This window comes from Ursus arctos, unplaced genomic scaffold (genome assembly GCF_023065955.2).
Source record: "Ursus arctos isolate Adak ecotype North America unplaced genomic scaffold, UrsArc2.0 scaffold_9, whole genome shotgun sequence".
In the NCBI taxonomy this organism is placed as follows: Eukaryota; Metazoa; Chordata; class Mammalia; order Carnivora; family Ursidae; genus Ursus; species Ursus arctos.
In genome coordinates this window covers 77,036,580-77,055,884 of record NW_026623111.1, presented here as the reverse complement: position 1 = coordinate 77,055,884, position 19,305 = coordinate 77,036,580, and the positions used below count along the sequence as shown (strand labels likewise).

The window sequence follows — 19,305 nt, the reverse complement described above, 5'->3', positions numbered from 1 at the left end:
CCTCCAAGAGTATATGGAGGAGGGTTATGAAATCCCTTGATCATAAGAATGTGGATCTGGATGGGCCATACTTTGAAGATAGTCTAAGCCCGTCAGAAAATGTAGCTGTATGTATCTGGGAAAACCTCCAGAAATTCCTTCCTCTGGGAGTTCTCTATAAAGTAAAAGTATATGAAACTGACAATAATATTGTAGTCTATAAAGGAGAACAGCTTTTAGGAGTTAATACTGTGGAAAGATTAATTTCTTTCCATATTTGTAAAAGGTCTTTATCCCCTTGGACTATTAAGAAGTCATCACATAATTGTTATACCTCCACGTTGTGTTCCGGACTGCCTGATTTATTGAGATCATTGTGCGTTAAGACCTGCTGCGAATTCAAATCTATTTTAAAACCAAACTTGTAAAACATCATGAGTACCATTTAGATAGTCTTTTATCTATAGATTAAAAATCACTTCATTTTCAGCTAAAAAATAAATAAAAATAAAATGAAAGAAGTGAATATTTACAATCTTTTGTAATTGAATTATCCCCTGGGTAGCCAAACAGCATATAAGAACATCTCCTTATAAATAATTATTTCAGCTATAAATGAATATTCAGTGATAGAGTTAACTAACGCAACTTTTTATTGAATTTAATTTTATTTAATTTCAATTAACTTATAGTGTATTATTAGTTTCAAAGGTAGAGTTCAGTGATTGTCAGTTGCATAAAACACCCACACAACTTTTCTGTCCTCAGTGAATTCTTGGATCTAGACTTTAAGTATCAGTGGCAGGGGAGGAGGGGCAGTTCACACAAGTGAGTACCATAGACATGGTCCCTGCTATTAATTGTGTGGTGGGGGAGAAAAGAGCCATTAAAGAAATGTTTTTAATTGTGTTTCGATTTAATCTGCATGTAGTGACCCCCTCCATAAGTTATACGTTTTACCATTCCTCCCACTAAGTGTATTGCTAATGCTATTTTTCTTTATCAGGGTTTATGTTATAGACTGTCCTGCAACCCTAACTTTTCTAGATAGTTCTCCCTAGTTCCCTAAAAGAATTCAATATTTATCATCGTCCCTTTATTAACCATGTTTACATCATTAAAAAACTTTTTTTGAATTCTCAATTTTTGAATCATGTTTTGGTTGTCTGGATTTGAATACTGTATAGTTAATATTTTAACCATTCATGAACTCATGGGCACTCGTGTTTTCTCATGTATGTGAATGTTTGACATTTGCCTTTAGAACCAAAGGTAACATTCTGACCTTCACTCATCCATTCTTTTCTCATCAGGAATTTGGAGACACTGTTTCTCTGTATTCTGGCTATTAAATGTTGCTTGACAAGATTTGAGGCAAACTTGAATTTTTTTTCTTCTTGAAGTTGACTTGCGTTTTCTGCCTCGATGTCTAAGTAATTCTTTATCATGGACACAGAATAGTTTAATCAGAAATTTGTCATTTGCTGTGTCTGTTAAATTTCTTTCTATTGTATAGTGTAGTATCTTTAGATTCATTTCTTTCTTCATGTCAGAGAATGTGGTTGTGTTATATTTCTTAGATTTTTTTATTCCATTTACCAGATTTCCAATAAGTAATTTTTGTATATTTGATCATCTCAGTATGCCTACTTGCCGTCATCTCTCAATGAAAATCTTTATTATGTTTCTATTTTCACTTAACTTCCTATAATTGCCTCAAATATTTTCTTTCTTTTTTTTTTTAAGATTTTATTTATTTATTTGAGGGAGAGAGAGAGAGAGCATTGGCCGGGAGGAGAGACAGATGGTGAGGGAGATCGGGGCCCAATCCCAGGACCCTGAGATCGTGACCTGAGCCAAAAGCAGAAGCTGAGCCCAGTGAGCCACCCAGGTGCCCCTCAAACATTTTCTTTATGTCACTTATTTGACTTTTTATCATGTTTATTCTGATTCTTACTATTTCTAATCTATATGTTCAATTTGAATATTTTGCCTCTCCATTTCCTTAGCTGTGAAATCTTATGTTTCAACTTGTTTTGTTGTCTTTCATGTGATCTCTGTGGTCCATTTCAACTCCTAATTTCTCTAAATTCTTCTATATCTCAAAATGTTTTTGAGAATAGGCTTTTAGTCCTTGGATTATGTTTCATGTAAATTCTTTGTGCTATTTTGCATGTGATATTTCATTCTTTGTTTGTTTTTGTCTTTTGCTCCTCTCCCACCTCGAACCTTTTATTTCTTTTCTTTTTTCCCTATTATGGTATGGTTGAATAGTTTACATATGCTATGCACTTTCAGATTTTAAAAAATCTTAAAATGGGCAGCTTTGTTCAGATCTTATAATTGCTCTGATTTATGTGACTGAATTATCCTTGACACATTCTCCACTTTCTAAAGACTATTTTCTCTGTTACTATATTTAAAGGCTAAATCCTGTGATCTACACACTCTCTCCACTTGCACATTTGGTAGTGTTCATGAGCGTTTCCTGTACCTGGCTAAGGCCTCCCTCACTATGCACTAGACCAAGTTCCCTCTCACTCAACGACATCTCCTCAGCAGTTCTCCTCCTCCCCTTCAACATCGACTTTTTCTTTTCCTTCTAGATTACCCCAGCAGCAAACTTACACATCACATTTTTAAAAATATATTTCTTTAAGCCCTCATCCCCTCCAGTCACTGTTAGTCTCCATTTATTGCAAACTTTCTTATAGTTCCTATACTCATTTTCCCCAACTCCTCTCCTCTTAGTTTCCCTTGAACCTAGTAGACTTTCACTGTCTACGTTTGCACAGAAACCACTCTTCTCATGGCCAGCAGTAACTGCCATGTGGCTAAGTCCAATGGTGAAATCTTAGTCCTCATTTTACCTATTAACCGCATTTACCACAGCACTTGACATCCTTCCTTGAAACTTCTGTGCATGGCATCCAGGACACCATCCTACTTCATTCACCGTATGTGTTTAATTTCTTTTTCTGGTTCCTTCTGATTTCCCTTACAGGAGTTCTCTTAGGCTGTTTTTCAGCTTCCTCTTCTCTATTTCACAACCTTAGTATCAGCTTTAAATATTCCATGTTGACAAAGTCCCATGTTTTACCTCCAGATAGGATCTCTCTCTCTTTTTTTTAAGAGAACTTTTTATTACTTTTATGGACAGAAAATTCAATAGTGTACACTTACCTTAGCTCAGTTTGCTGGCCAGTTCTTGAAACTTTGCCTTTTCCAATTTGGCAATGAGAGCCACTGACATTGGACCCAGGATGTTGCCTCCACAGTGACGGCACATCTCATCATATCTGTCATTGTAATTGGTCCTGATAACTTCCACCAGCTTAGCCAGAGCTCCTTGTCTTCCAAGTTAACCTGTGTGAAGGTGACAGTGGTGCAGGTCTTCCTGTGGACCATGTGGACCATGTGGCCCAGCCTGACCTACTCTTTGATAATGCAGTAGGGAACCCCCATCTTATGAAACGGGGGGCAGAAAGACAACTAGCTCAATGGGCCCCACAGCATGTGCTGTCAATACCAGTTGAGCCTTCTTGTTTTCCACCAACGCGATGATAGTATTACCCCATACTTGAAAGACAGGTGGCCTCTTAGTGGGGTCATCCCCTTTGCCAGCAGCTTTTTTCTCAGCCTGGGCTACTAATCTCTTCTTCTTCTCTTGCTTTGCCTCTGGTCTGTATTTGTGGGCCAGCTTAAACAGTTGAGCAGCTGTTTGGCAGTCCAAGGCCTGGGTGAACTTGTTAATCCTGGGAGGCACTGAATAACAGCTGGTTATAGGGGGCTATTTGGCAAACCAGGTGGGGTCCCTTTTGGGCTGGACATCCTGTCCGATGCCAAAATTCTTGGGCCTTTTCTCACTACACGCCAAACATCGAATCTCCATTTGGATGTCTAATGGGCATTTCAGAATTTCCATATCCAAACCAAACTTCTGGTTTGACTCCTCTCTTTCACATCTTCATATACTCAATCAGAAAATTCTATTGGCCCTACTTTCCAAATATATCCAAATTTCAAGCTCTGTTCAAAATCTCTGCTGCTACCACTGTCATCCTCTTTTCTCTGAATTATTGTTAAAACCTCCAAAGTGTCCCTTGCTTCTATAATTGCTCCTCCTAATGTCTATTCTCTGGACCATGGCCAGAATGTGCCAATTAAATTATAAATTAGATTAAGTCTCTCCTCTGTTCACAGCCCTCAATGGCTTCTCTTCACGTTCCGTGTAGAAGACAAAATACAGTGGTATAAGGCCTTATGCCACATGCCTGCCTCCACCTCCAGCCCAATTACTCTTTTTTTTTTAAGATTTATTTATTTATTTGAGAGAGAGAGAGAGACAGAGAGAGAACACGAGTGGGGTGAGGGGCAGAGAGAGAAGCAAACTCCCTGCTGAGCAGGGAGCCTGATCTGGGGCTTGATACCAAGACTCCAGAATCATGACCTGAGCTGAAGGCACACACTTAACCAACTGAGCCACCCGGGAGTCCCCCCCAGTTACTCTTTTATCTCCCTTCTAACCTCCACCTAGCTCACTCCATGGAAATAACACTGTCCAGCTAGGTTGGTTCTCACACTTGCCTTTGCACTTGCTGTGTGTGCTGCTTGGAATCTCACCTTCACTTGTGCATGTGGTTCATTCCCTAACTTTCTTCCTGTCTTTGTTCATTTGTCATCTTCTCTCTCTTCCACTTAATTCTTCCACTCCATTTATCATATTCTAATAAGCTATAGTCTTATTTGGGTTTTGTTTGTTTTAAAAACTTGTTTCTAGGGGTGCCTGGGTGGCTCAGTCGATTAAGCCTCCAACTCTTGGTTTCAGCTCAGGTCATGATTTCAGGGTCCTGCAATCAAGCCCTGTGACAGTGACAGGCTCCATGCTCAGCATGGAGTCTGCTTGTCCCTCTACCTCTGCTCCTCCCCCCGCTGGCTCTCTTGCTCTCTCTCATAAATAAAAGTAAAATCTTTAAAAAAATTTTTAAAAATTAAAGTTGTTTCTGTTATAATATAAACTCTGTCAAACTAGATATTTTTGTCTGATTTGTTTACTACCATTTCTTCAGTGCCTAGAACAGTGCCAGATACATTATAGATTCTTGATAAAGAATGGTTAAATGAATGAATAAGAGAATGGACTGTAGGACGGCTAGGCCTCAGCTGCAGCTTTGTGTAATCTGAGCTGGGTTCTTTTTCTTATCGTTTTATTAAATTCCATGTCAGGGCCCACTCACCCCAGCAAAAACTGTGGCACTCCCACATTTTTTAGATCTTTTGCTTAACTCTGTATGATACCCTGGAATATGGAAAATCCTGGTGATATTTTCTCACTCTGCTGATGTTTCCCTGCACCATATAAGTTATTTTTACTTTCTTGGATTCATTCTGATTTTCCCAGGGCTGATGAATCACTCCAGCTAGCTTTGCTCAAAATTAGAAAGTGTTGATGAGAATTTCCAGAATTTTCTTGTTTCATCATTTCCTAAGTATTGCTTTTTGGGGGGAGATGGGGCAAGGATGATACTTTTTTTAAAAACTGAGATCATCTGTGTTTTTTATTGGCTACTACTTTTTTAGGTTGGGTATTTCATTGTATCTCTTTCATAGTTTGGATCCTGCTGGTGAATTTTGTTATTTCTACTATTTTTCTTCATTTTGTTAAATATTGAATGAGGGAGATTTTTTAGTACTGTTTTAATCCTCTATCTCTGCAGGAAGTCTATGTATTATATTTTATTTTTAGAAGTGCAGCAATATTTAAAAATAAGTCAAAAATTTGTGCTATTGGTATATTTTTGTGTCTCTGTTTCTTATTTTAGTTAAAATGTGCAGTTATTTGTTGCAAGTTTCAAGACCGTTATGCTATTTTTTCAAGCTGCTTTTAATTTTCCTAGCTGTAGATTTTACTGCAAGAATTTCTAAGTAACATTTTCCTAAACTGTATGATTATGCATTTTTCTTTTGTTTCATACATGAAAGCAATTGCTTTGTGTTTTATAAAAGTCTTTACAATTAAATAACAGCAATGGTCAGCAGTGTTACATATAATCGAGAACAAGAAAGTCTTCTCAAAGGTTAAAGAGATCTTTATAAGGAGGTTTTTCTTAAACTTCAGAATATAAAAATTGAAGCACATGAACTTTTTATTAAGATTCTTTCACTACCTTACATGAAACTGACACATACCTTCAAAATTACTTCCCTCACGTAAGCAACATTACCCTTCATGAACATGCTCTGTGCTATTAAAAATCTACCATGTAAAGGTGGGCAGCAGGGTTTGCTTCAGAAATGAAAACTGGGTCATAGTTTGAGAATGTCTAATGCACAATGGACCCACAAGACTAAATTGCATATTTCTTTCTTAAAATCCCTTTACTTAAGGGGATTAAGATTACACTATTGTGATGAGCACTGAGTACTGTATGGAATTATTGAATCACTATATTATACACCTGAAACTAATATAACACTGTATGTTTATTATACTGGGGTTAAAATTTTAAAAATATTTAAACATTTAAAAAGAAAAACCTTCACCTAATAAAGAAATACCTTATTTACATACCCTCATTTTCAGAAACAGAAAAAGTCTGTGGGATTCTGATTTTTCTCCAGGGTCTTTTTAGCAAGGACTGTCTATAAGTGCTTTTTCCGACTCCCCTTCCTGCACGTGGTTAGAGGAACTGATTCCCAGACTGTTACCATTAAAATTGTTAAGTCGCAGCATCTATAAATTACACTGAGGCAACAAAAGAAATGAAATAAGTAACAGAAGACATAGAGATAATGAAAAAGAGGAATCACAAAAATATGTACATGAATATGGAAAGAATGGAAAAATTCATAATGATAGCTTGCTAATTTGTTTTCTTTATCAATATTTTGAAATCATATGCATTTCTCAGATAGATATACTATACCATAGCTCTCTAAGAGTGTAGCAAAAAGAAGAAAGTATGTGGCATGGATACATGGAATATTACTATTTACATTGCTGATTTTTTTTACACTTCTAACTCAGCACAGCAATCTTTTATTTTTTTTAAAGATTCTATTTATTTGATGGGGTGGGGAAGGCAAGCAGAAAGAGAGAGAGAAGCAGGCTCCCCACTGAGCAGGGAGCCTGATGCAGGGCTCAGTCTCAGGACCCTGGGATCATGACCTGAGCCAAAGGCAGATGCTTAACCCACTGAGCCACCCAGGTACCCCAGCACAACAATCTTTTAATTATAGTTTCTAACTATAATTTTATGTTGAGCATAAGTTAATTAAAATTAGCTTAATCAGCTAACAGAAAGAAATTAACAGAAATGTACATTTTTTTTAAATTGAAGACTTTAAATAAATGAAGTATATCTCTATTAATTTGATTTCTTTTGGTAGATGATTCCTCAAAATTGAAAAATAATTTGGAAAGCGTATGATAGGGCAGAAAAGAATTGCCTTTTCTGATTATATTAGAACTTATCCAGAACATTTATATCAATGTTACATATTTTATGTAACCTGATCAATAATGTTAATGTTTATTAAATTACTAGTTCCCTTAGATGCTATAGTAGAATGTAACTGGACATGTTGTAAAAGACTTGTTTATCAACAGTTTTGCATAATTAATTCTAGCTTTTTAAAGTTTGAATTGGCAAGGAGTTCAAATCATATGCTGCGTGCATGTGTTGTTTCTGTTCTGTTATGCTTAAAACGAGAAGTAATGGAAATAAGTAGTATTTCAAAACTATTTCACCATTTTAATTTCAAATAATACTTATTTTTCTTGTATAACTCCTTTTGAATAATGCCTTTTTTGTAAAATAGAAGAACGCCTGCTTTAAAAAAAAAAGATGGAGTTAAACATGAAAAACTGACTTTATATTCCTTAGCATTTTAGTATGAATGCTGCTTTCTCCTTCCTCATGGAGTCATGAGCGCCTGTCTCAGGCAGAGCAGCATAAAAACAAACAACTTTTGAAAAAATATTTGGCAGACAAAATGAATGCCCCATGCTGAGTCTCACCTTTTAGGAAAGTCAAAGAACAACCAAAGGTATATTTGTAAGAGATTATTAAATAAGAGAAATGATTTGCACACCGCTGGGATACACATACTTCTCTGTGGGAACTTCCTTCAGAGTCTGGAAGTTTCTGAGAGAACGCGGTAAACTGCGCGGGTATCTACGCGTGCGGAGGGGGCATGTGGATGACTTTGCAACAGAAAGATCATTTTATTTTCCAAACCTAATGTTTTCTTGCTACCTTGTAGATTATGCAATATATTTCACTGAGTAGCCATGGTAGTGCAGTAATTCTCAGACTAAAGCTTTCTCATGAAACAAAGCTTACTTTTTTTTCTTCTAGCAGCAGGAAACTTTGGACTGAAAAGCAAATCACAATCTTTGGAGACTAGGTGCACGCTGTGTAATTCTGAGTTCAGCATGGGTCTTGGGCAGGGGGGTGTTTGATAATTTCTTTTTTTTTCCTGAGGCAGTTCTATTTTGTCTACCTAAAGATACAAAAAACATTCTGTTCCACTGTTCAAGTGCTATATTTATATAAGCAGAAACTTGTAATTGTTAAAATCAAACAAAAAATTGCAAACCAGTTTTTGCTTTCTCTTTACAATACATTTTGATTGAAAATGCTTTCCTCCTTTTTGGGCACATAGGTAGGTTCTTTGAAGATATCTGCATGTTTAAGGTAATAAAGGCAGAAAAAGACAGTACTGAAGAAATTTGCCTTTATTAATGTTAGTTGTGTCTAATTTATAAAAAACATTTGCTCTCTGATCTTTCAACATATATGTGTATGTATATCATTTTTGAGTATTTATTTAATGTGTTCATGAAATCTACAGAGAACATAAAACATAATTCTTTCACCTCTCTCATATGACTGAAAATTAAGGAAGAAAACCCTGCAAATATTTAGGCTCATGTGGACAATAGCTACTTAGAGACATACAGATGTTAATCAGCTCAATAGAGTAAATTTACCTTTAATATGTTTATTATATATCTGTTATTATATATTTGTGAGTAACCAATTGTTCTCTGAAAGTAACACTAAAAGTACAAGTACTAAAAATCTGTCATAGAAATTAACTGAAACACTTCTCAGCTGGAGCGCTGTCATTCATTAACTATTTCAACAGTATTTGCTTTGAGGGGTGCCGGGGTGGCTCAGTCAGTTAAGCATCAGACTCTGGACTGTGGCTCAGGTTATGATCTCGGAATCCATTTGAGATCCTTGGGATCCACCCCCAGCTCCACGCTCAGCCTGGAGTCAGGTTGAGGTCTCTCTCTCCCTCTCCCTCTGCCCCTCCCCATGCTCTTTCTCTCTAAGTAAGTAAATGAAATCTTTAAAAAAATACTTGCTTTGATATTTGTTTTATATCCTCTTGTTTCTCCTTTATACAGTCAACAACGGGTATAGTTTAATTTAGGATTTAGGATGCCAGTGTAAGTATGTGATATGTATATTTTCTTAATTTTACATTATCCTATATGTTTAATTACTATGATGGAGGAATGTTAATGTCACATTGCAGAAAAGCTTGTGGGATGAGACATACATAACTGTCTTTGAAACTGCAGCCTCCTACTATCTGTTCTCTGGCCATAAATATTCAAATCCTGCCCATATGAAAAATTCTCTCTTCTCCCCCAAAAGTCTCATCCCATTACAGCATTAGCTTGAAGTCCGCCATCTCATCTAAATCTTCTCAGGGCTACTAGTTACGTGGTAGCTTCTTGGATGTAGCTTCACTCACTATAAAGACTTACGACCTAGAAAGAGAATTTGTCCCTTTTTTATCCAACACACAATGTGGAAGAACAAGATAGGCTGACCTCATAAACACACATAAGGGGGAGAGAGAAGGACAGAAGACACATAGAAATCATCGATCCATAGCAATTCTAAAATCCAGCTAGGTAAGTGTGAGTTTGTACCAAAACTTGAAATAGTGGACTTAGAGCTCAGCTAAAATGAGGTTAATATCCAACCATAAATTTAGAATGAATTAATAAAGACAATAACTTCAACTATCAAAATTAGAAGAAACAATGCTAAAAATGTTTGAGTTAGTGTAACAGAATCAAAAATACATTTGCCAAGCCAGTTGAGGTTATATTAACTAAATTCCCTACTCTATAAATAGGATTTAGTTACATATTTACTTGCCCATTTGTTTGTGTGCTTTTTTGCAAGTGACTAGTGTTCTGGAAACGGGACAGTTAACATCAGAAAAGAGAAAACTGAGAGGTCATAAATCGGAGCTCTTTTCAGGAGTTACTGTGGGCAAATAACTGAGCTCTAGTCATTGGACTGTGTGTGGACATGATGCCTGCCACTTCCGGGCCTGGCTCTTAAACATTGTCCTGTCTTCTACGCCATTCTTCTTTCTGCTTCAACGGGATTTCTGGAGTCATCTTGGAAGCCAGTTTTTGAAGATGGTGGGTTTGCTGTTAGTCTGAGTTCTTGAAAGACGGAATAACTTATCCACTCCCCTCACCCCATCCACCTTGCTGACTAAAGCATTTGTTCTCCACTCTTATCTGAATAAGACATAATTTCCCTTGTGTCTATTTGTTATTGCAATTTAGGTCAATACTATATTTACCCATATTAGGGTGGGTGAGAGATTGGATTCTGGGGAAAAACGGAGAGTAAATTAATTATTAGCTATTTGATCTTCCACAAAATACTTAATCCTTCTATGTTTTGCTTTCCTCACATGTAAAATGGAATATCTCAGGGCTTTTCTCAGGATTAACTGAGCTAATATATATATATTTAATATATGTAAAATGCTTAGAACAGTGACTAGCACATAGAAAAGAGCCTAGAATATTTTGGTATGGTTATTATCATACATTGATTATTTGATTTTTCTCCTAATTTAAGTTCTCAAGATTGATGTCTGTTGATATGTATCAATTTAGCTCATTCATTTTGACTGTTAGATAGTGTTCAATTGTGTTAAGACCCATGACTTGATTATTTCTTGCTATGAAGACAAAGTATGAGAATATGGGTATAAAGAGCATGTAACAACTTCAGGATTATAGTTATTTCTATGGAAAGAGAAAGAAAGGGGAGGGGGAAGGAATTGTATGTTTTTTTGTAAGTGGCAATTTTGATCATTATGGATGGTAAATACATAGGTTTGGTTTGTTTTCTTAAAAGATTTTATTTATTCAGAGAGCATGAGAGTGAGAGAGCACAAGCAGGGGGATGGGGGGAAGCAGCAAAGGGAGAAGGAGAAGCAGACTCCCCGCTGAACAGGGAGCCCCAGGGGGGGGCTTGATCCCAGGACGCTGAGATCACGGACCGGAGCCCAAGGCAGACACTTTACCGACTGAACCACCCAGGTGCCCCCATAGGTTTTTTATTATACTCTCTATTTTCTCTATTTTTGAAATCTATAATTAAAATACAGATTACTTGTGATATTTTATATCTATGTATGTGTATGTGTGTGTTCCCCTAAGAATTAGCTTAACTCAACTTTTTCTTATTACTGTATCTCATTGAATCTAATATGCCATTAAGTGTTAGAAGCTTTCTTATTTATATTGTTCTAAGATAAAACGTTTCCCATTCTGACTTTAAGAAACCATACATTGTAAGATGCATTCTAGTTTAAAGGTACTAAAAAATGGGTGCCTTGGAATCAATAAAATGTGGTTTTTTTCTAATAGCAGTTTTTATTCCTTCAATAGATGTATCATGAAAGGATTAATTTATTTGTTAATTTGTTAATCAGCTTTTTTGAGATGCATGAGATGTATGAAAAATGCAAAATTTTAAAACTAAATTTAAAGGATTAATTCAATGAGCTTTAACAGTTGCGTAACCAACACCAAAATCATATAATAGAACATGCGTATCACTATTTGTTTGTTTTTATTGAGGTAGGATTGACATACGACATTATATTAGTTTCAAATGTACAACATAGTTATTTGATATTTATATATATTGTGAGATGATCACCACAATAGGTCTAGTTAGCATTTGCTACCGTACATAGTTACAGAATTTTTTTTCTTGTGATGAGAGCTTTTAAGATGCACTCTCTTAGCAAGGTGCTTGGGCTGCTTAGTTGGTTAATTATCTGACTTTGGCTCAGGTCATGATCTCAGGGTCCTGGGATCACTTAGCATGAAGTTTGCTTCTCCCTCTGCCTCTTCTGCCTCCCCCTGCTCATGGTCTCTCTCTCTCTCTCTCAAATAATTAAAATCTTAAAAAAAAAAAAAAGATGTACTTTGTTAACAACTTTCAAATATGCAGTACAATATTAGCCATAGTTGCCATGCTGTACACTACATCCCTGTAACTTTTTTATTTTATAACTGAAAGTTTGTACCTTTTGACTACCTTCACACATTTTGCCCACTTTCCACCCTCTTCCATCTTCTTTAGAGGGAGTTTTTCTTTCAATGACCCACTGCCTGTAGCAGCCACTGTTCTGCCTGCTTTCTGTGATTATTATGATTACTTTTTTAGAAATTCATGTAGATTGAATCATAGCAAAGGCGTCTTTTGTGTCTTTTTTTCCCCTTAGTATAATAGGTTTTAGATTTCTCTATATTGTTCAATGAGTCAACAGCTTGTTTTTATTTATTGTTCAATTGTATTTCATTATATAACTATACAATATTTTGTTTACCATTCGAAAATTGATGAGGCATTAGAGTTACTTCCAGTTTTAAACTATTGTGACTGAAACCGTTATGAACATTTGAGTATAAATTATTATGTGAACAGATGTTTTTATTTCTCTTGGGTAAATAGGTAGAATGAGATCAGTGAGTGTATATTTAACTTAACAAAGTTAAGACTGCCAAAGAAGTTTCCACAGTGGTTGAAAAATTGTACATTCCTACTAGAGATGTATGAGAGTTCCAACCGCTCCTTGTCATGGTCAACATTTGATAGGATCTTCTTAATTTCAGCCATTATACTAGGTGTGTAACTTAATTTGCATTTTCCCTGTGACTAATAATATTGAGCACCTTTCCATATGCTTATTTGTTGTTTATAATCTTCTTCTATGAAATGCCTATTCAAAGATTTTGCCTGAAGTCAAAGACAAACAAAGCCAGCCACTCAAGTGGTAAGGACAGATTTTAATCAGTAATACCCCATTACAATAGGGAACAGAGTCCAGTGGAAGTGAATTCAACTTTGATTATACAGGAGTAACTGGGAGAATGAGGGAATAGGGAGGGAGGTGAATAGGGGCTGAATAGAGTTAGGGAAATGAAAATTTGCAAAAATTGGGGAAAGGGGTGGTCCATGTTAAACTTCTATTCGTTTGTTAACTGGCACACCTATCAAACCTTGGCTCCCACCCTCCCACAGAGACCGGGAGACGGGGACTCCATCTGCAAGTGTTGCCTAGAACTAACAGGAAGTTCTTTTGGTGACACAGGCTGCAAAACAGCAAAGTTTTGTCAGTTTCCTCAGGCAGACACTTTAAGGGGAGCTGGGGTCACAGTCTTGAGCTGTTAGTATTTTGTCCAAGGCTTTATAACCCAAGGTTGAGGCCCTAGTCAAGACAGGACTCAGAGGAGTCTGGCTAGAATTTGATCAAGGAGAGAATTTTTGTCACTACTTCCATTGATTTTTGTCTTCTGTTTACTGAACTGTAGGTATTTTTTATATATTCTGATTACAATTCTTAATAAGATATTATGTTTTTAGAATATTTTTTCCCAGACGATGGCTTGATTTTTAATTTTCTCTAGTTTCTTTTGAAGAACATTTTTTAAAAAAATGATGGAGTCCAAATTATCAATTTTTTATTGTATGGTACATAACTTTGCATCCTATCTCAGAAGTTTTTGCTTTACCTAAGGATACAAAGATTTTCTACCAGGTGGGTTTTTTTCCCCCCAAGAATTTCTGTAGCCGTAGTCCTTATGTATAAGAGTTGTTTCAAATTTAATTTTGGGATATGGCATGACCTAGAAAAAGAAAACCTTTTGTTGGCATTGGATATAAAAAATTGTTCCAGAAATGTTTATTGAAAGTGTACAGGGAACAACCTTGGCAGCTACATAAAACATCAACACCCCGTATATGTTGGTCAATTTGCAAACTGTCTGTTCTGCTCTTCATATCTGTATGTCTGTCCTTATACAGAATCCACACTGTTTGGGGTGCCTAGGTGGCTCAGTTGGTTAAGCATCCAACTTGTAATTTCAGCTCAGCTCTTGATCTCAGGATCCTGAGATCGGCCCCTCGTCGGGCTCCGTGCTTGGTGAGGAGAGGTGTGCCCTCTCCCTGCTCAAACACATACTCTCTCTGTCAAATAAGTAAATAATTTTTTTAAAAAAAATCCAAACTATCTTGATTAGTGGAGTCATAGAATAAATCTTGAAATCAGATATTATAGGTCTTAAAAGTTTGTTCTTTTATTCACAATTGTTTTAGTTGTTTTGGGTAATTTGAATTTTTGTATAAATTTTAGAAGCATACCATCAGTTCTAAGAAGGAGCCTGTTGATAATTTCTATTGTGTTTCGTCTATAGACCATTTTGTGGAGAACTGATGTTACATCTTCCACTCTATGAATAACATATCAATCTCTATTTATCAGGACTTTTTAAAGTTTTTCTCTTCAGTGTTTATATTTTTCAGTGTACAAGTCTAATACATATTTTGTTAAACTAATGCTTTATACTGACTTCAAGTTCCAGTATTTTCTGGCTAGTATTTAAAACACAATTGATATTGACCTCCTATCCTGTGACATTCCTTAACTCACTTATTAATTCTAGTGTCTGTTTTGTAAATGTCTTTGATTGTCATTTTGTCTCTGAATTAAAGAGAGTTTTACTTCTTTTCCATCAGTTTGCCTATCATTATTATTATTAATTTGCCTTATTACAATGCCTAGGAACTCTAGTGCCATTTTGAATAGGGAGAGGCAAACCCAGACAGCCTTTCCTTCTTTCTCATTTTAGGGCAAAAGCATTCAGTCTTAAGTATATTAGTTTTAAGTTTTTCATAGATTCTGTTTATCAGATTGAAAATAATACCTTCTATTTCTAGTTGGCTGAGAATTTCTACCATGAGTATTTATTGAAATTTGTCAAATGGTTTTTTGGTACTTCGGGAGAAGATCAGAGTGTTTTTCTTCTTTCTTCTTTAATCTAGGACTATGGTAAATTATGCTGATTAAACCATCCTTGCATTCCTGGACAAATCCCATTATCCGTTTTGTATGTTTTGGATTCAATTAAACATTTGTGAATGTGGCTTTACATCTATGTTAATAAAAATATTGGCCTATAGTTTTCTTTTATTCTAATGTTTTCATCTGATTTTGGTTCTGAGGCTTCAAAAAATGAGTTGAGAATTCCATGTCTAGTTTTTCTGGAAGAGTATGAATGGAATTTGCATTATTTTATTCTTACATGTCTTATCAAATTCACCACTAAAGCCATCTATGCCTACAGGGTTTTTGTTTGTTTGTTTGTTTGTTGTTTTGTTTTGTTTTGTTTGGGAAAGACTTTAATTAGATATTTAATTTCTTTAAGTAGGCTATTCACATTGTTATTATATCATCTTGGGTGAGCTTTAGTGGTTTGTATCTTCCATAAATTTTTCTGTATTATATAAACTGTCAAATGCATTACCTGTTCATAACATTCCCTTATCATCCATTTAATATATATAGGATCTGTATTGTTATTTTATTTTTTACATTAGTAATATTTTCTTCTTTTCTCTCTTCTGTTTTTGATCAGTTTGGATCGAAGTTTATCAATTTTGTTGATCTTTTCAAAGAACTCATTTATCTAATTTGTTAAATATGTTTTTTTAAAGATTTATTTATTTTGTTTAGAGAGAGAGAGAGAGCAGGGGGGAGGGGCAGTGGGAGAGGGGAGAGAGAATCCGAAGCAGACTGCACTGAGCATGGAGCCTGATGCAGGGCTTGATCGCATGACCCTGAGATCATGACCTGAGCTGAAACCAAGAATCAGATGCTTAGCTGACTGCACCACCCAGGTGACCCTAAATATGTTTTGTTACAGATGTGCCAAGTGGCTGGTCAGCTCTGTTTATTTTGTACAACATTCCAGAGCTATAGATTTATAATTTTCATCAAATATGGAAAAAAAGATTGGCCATTACTGCTTCTAGGGAATAAACTGGTCCAAATATAGGGATCACCTTGTTTGTTTCTCTTCTCTTGAAAATCACAATCCTATAGTTCCTGTTGGCCAGTAATCTGAAGACTTGTTTCACATATTTTGCCAACCATTCTACTAGTTGAGACAGGAAGGTAAATCTTCTATCTTAATCTGTAATGGACATTTTGATCCATTTACATTAACCATGGATATCCACTTCTAAAATCTTCCTAAAGACCCTAAACTCAGATAGTCTAAAGTCTATGGTATATCTTTAGGACTTCAGTTGAGAAATATTGATGCTGCTCAATTCTGTAGCTATTTTAATTATGTGATAGAGTGGATCTAGTATCTAATATCAGAATGCCAAATTCTAAAGAGCATTCATAGCCTACTAAGTTATTTGTCTTTATGTGTTACCCTATAGAGTTTATTTTTAATCAATGGTTTTGGGTAGACTTTGAGAATTTCTTTTGCTATTTCTATCATGCAGAAGATTTTATACTTTATGTTATTTATGGTCTGCTGCATTTTGATGAAGATAAGATGGTCATGCTAAGGTACTCTGAAGTATATTCAGAATAATAGCTTTGTGCCTTAACTTTATAGTTGATAAAAAGCTCTAGACCTACATGCCATCAGCACTTCAGCAAATTAGCAATCGTTTTATGCATTTTGCTTTTGATTGTTTAATTATTTCCTATCCCTAAATTCCATACACACACACACACACACACACACACACACACACATATCTTAATGGTTTCAAAGTTTTTGTTTTTACATTTAGATATTTGACAGATCTTATATTTGTAAGAGTGTTTGTATGCTGTTGTTTTAGAGATCCAATTACCTTTAATGTGGATAAACAATTGTCTTGGCATCCATTCTCTATTTTTAATGCCTTGCCTTTTATAAATCAAGTTTCCACATATATCTGGCTTGTTTTCTAGGCACCATTTTATGCTTACCATTGGGATAGTTGTCAGTCAATTTGATAAATTAGACATTTTTATTAGGTTAGAGATCGAGTATGGCAAGCTCTTCCTTATTCATTTTGTTGCAGTTATCTTGGTTGTTATCAGCTCTTTGAATTATCATGTAATAATAATAATATATCATAGTTAAATTGAATGTCTTAGTTGAGAGAAAAACCTAGTAAATTTATCACATTATTTAGCTTTACTAAAATCAATCTATAACAAAATGAGTGCAAAATAATGGAAAGTGGCTTGAACAAACTAATAATCTATATACTTTGGAGACTATGTTGAAATACTTTAATACCTTAGTAGGACTCAGGACAAAATGGGATCCAAGATAAAAACAAACCGTACCTTGCTAATTGAAAGTCATTGAAATTACCATGGGAAAATTATGGCAATCCTCTGCTATTAATTTTTCCAGATCGTATCTCACATTTACGTCATGCTAATCTACCTGAAGCAAAAGTCTGACCAGGTCACTGTAAAAAGTAAATGCTTCACTTACTCCAGAGCTTTCCATTTCCTGGTCTTAATGTACTTTTCAAACATTACTTCCCATTTTTTCATTTCATATTCATGAATTTTAGCTTAAGAAAAGTACTTGCTATTTTCCATGTCACTTGACCCAGTATTCTCACTTTGTTTACTTGTTCTGTTCACTTTTTGAGTATCACTTAATCATCTCTACATTTACAAAATCAATTTATGTTTCAAAGCCCAGTTTAAATGTGGACTTGTCAGCCACTCGAAGCAGAAATATTGACCTCTTCTTTTGAATTTTTTTATCTTTATCTTCTATATCAGAAACAAATTAATTCCTACCTTGTGTTAATATTGGTTATGTGATAGCTCCAATCTCTTTTATTAGGCTGTATATTCTTTATAAGTCATATCCGTGTCCAGTTACCTTTATTTACTCAAAGTGTCTGTTCTTACAAAATAGTAAGTGATTTAAAAAAATATCTATTGGATTTATATAAACTAGGTATAAAGTTTTTCAAAAGGATGCAGAGAAACAATATTAAATAATGCTGATGATGAGGAGTTATGAACATTAAAAAAAAAAGTGGACAAACAGAATCATAAAGAACCCTTGATGATTGAGGGTAGATTATAATGATCCAGTAATTTTTGTTATATACATGTAGGAAGACCATGATTGGTAAATTCCTAGAACTGATGACATACACAGGCAATTAATAGGAGTTCAGAGCTGAAAATGGGAACCTGTTATGCAAAATAAGTTGTGATTATAGATGACCCATATGTCAGAGAACAAATGTGGCTTGTGTAAGTAAATAGAAATAACAGCACTTGATATAAAATAAAATAAAAACAATGACAAAACAGGGTTAGCTAATATATATTGAGGGCTTACACACACACACACACACACACACAATAAAAAGCTGAACTAAAATAGGATTTGATAGTACAGTAAAATAATTTTAAAACTTTGTAAAAAATCCTGATATCAAGCATAACATTAAACATTAGTTTTATTCGAAAACCACGATGAAGACAGTAATACCAACTATCATTCAACTTTGCTCCAGAGAGTTTTTTTAAGGATTTATTTATTTATTTGAGAGAGAAGGGGGGTGGGGCACGGGCAGAGGGAGAGGGAGAAAGAGTCTCAAGCAGACTCCTCAGTGAGCGTGGAGCCTGCCCCACGACTCAGTGCCAGGACCCCAGACAGGATCTGAGCTGAAACCGAGAGTCTGACACAACCGACTGCACTACCCGGGTGCCCCTGTTCCAGAGGTTTTATATGATGCAGTATAGAAAAATAATGAAATCTGCTGAGCAAATATTAAAGTGAGAGATGGAAATGACATGAGTGTATGGAAAAAAGAAAAGAAGAAACAGTGCTAAAAGCATTAGCATTAGTAAGAGAATATTGCAAAGTGACTGCAACAAGATATATATCAAAAATCTTCAGATTGAAAATAACAAATTAGGAAATTTTCATTACCCACAAAACACTAGATACTGTAATATCTCAAATAAAAAGAAGTATATCAGAGAATAAAACTGTAAAAGTTCATTGTGGATATGAAACAAGACCTGCATATATATGAGAAACATGCCACAGCTCTGTATAGGACTGAACATCATGCATGTATTTACCAGATTATACATTTAATTCAATATATTTATTCATACATTCATGGATTCAACAAATGTTTG

At 35.2% G+C, this 19,305-nt stretch overlaps 1 long non-coding RNA gene across 1 annotated transcript; it reads left to right on the top strand.

The window, feature by feature from the left end:
- The first annotated feature begins 10,225 nt into the window (after positions 1-10,225).
- LOC130543264 (uncharacterized) lies at positions 10,226-18,522 on the top strand. Its single transcript, XR_008958480.1, has 2 exons — positions 10,226-10,435; positions 11,184-18,522. It is a non-coding gene; the product is annotated as an uncharacterized LOC130543264 (long non-coding RNA).
- The last annotated feature ends 783 nt before the right edge of the window (positions 18,523-19,305 follow it).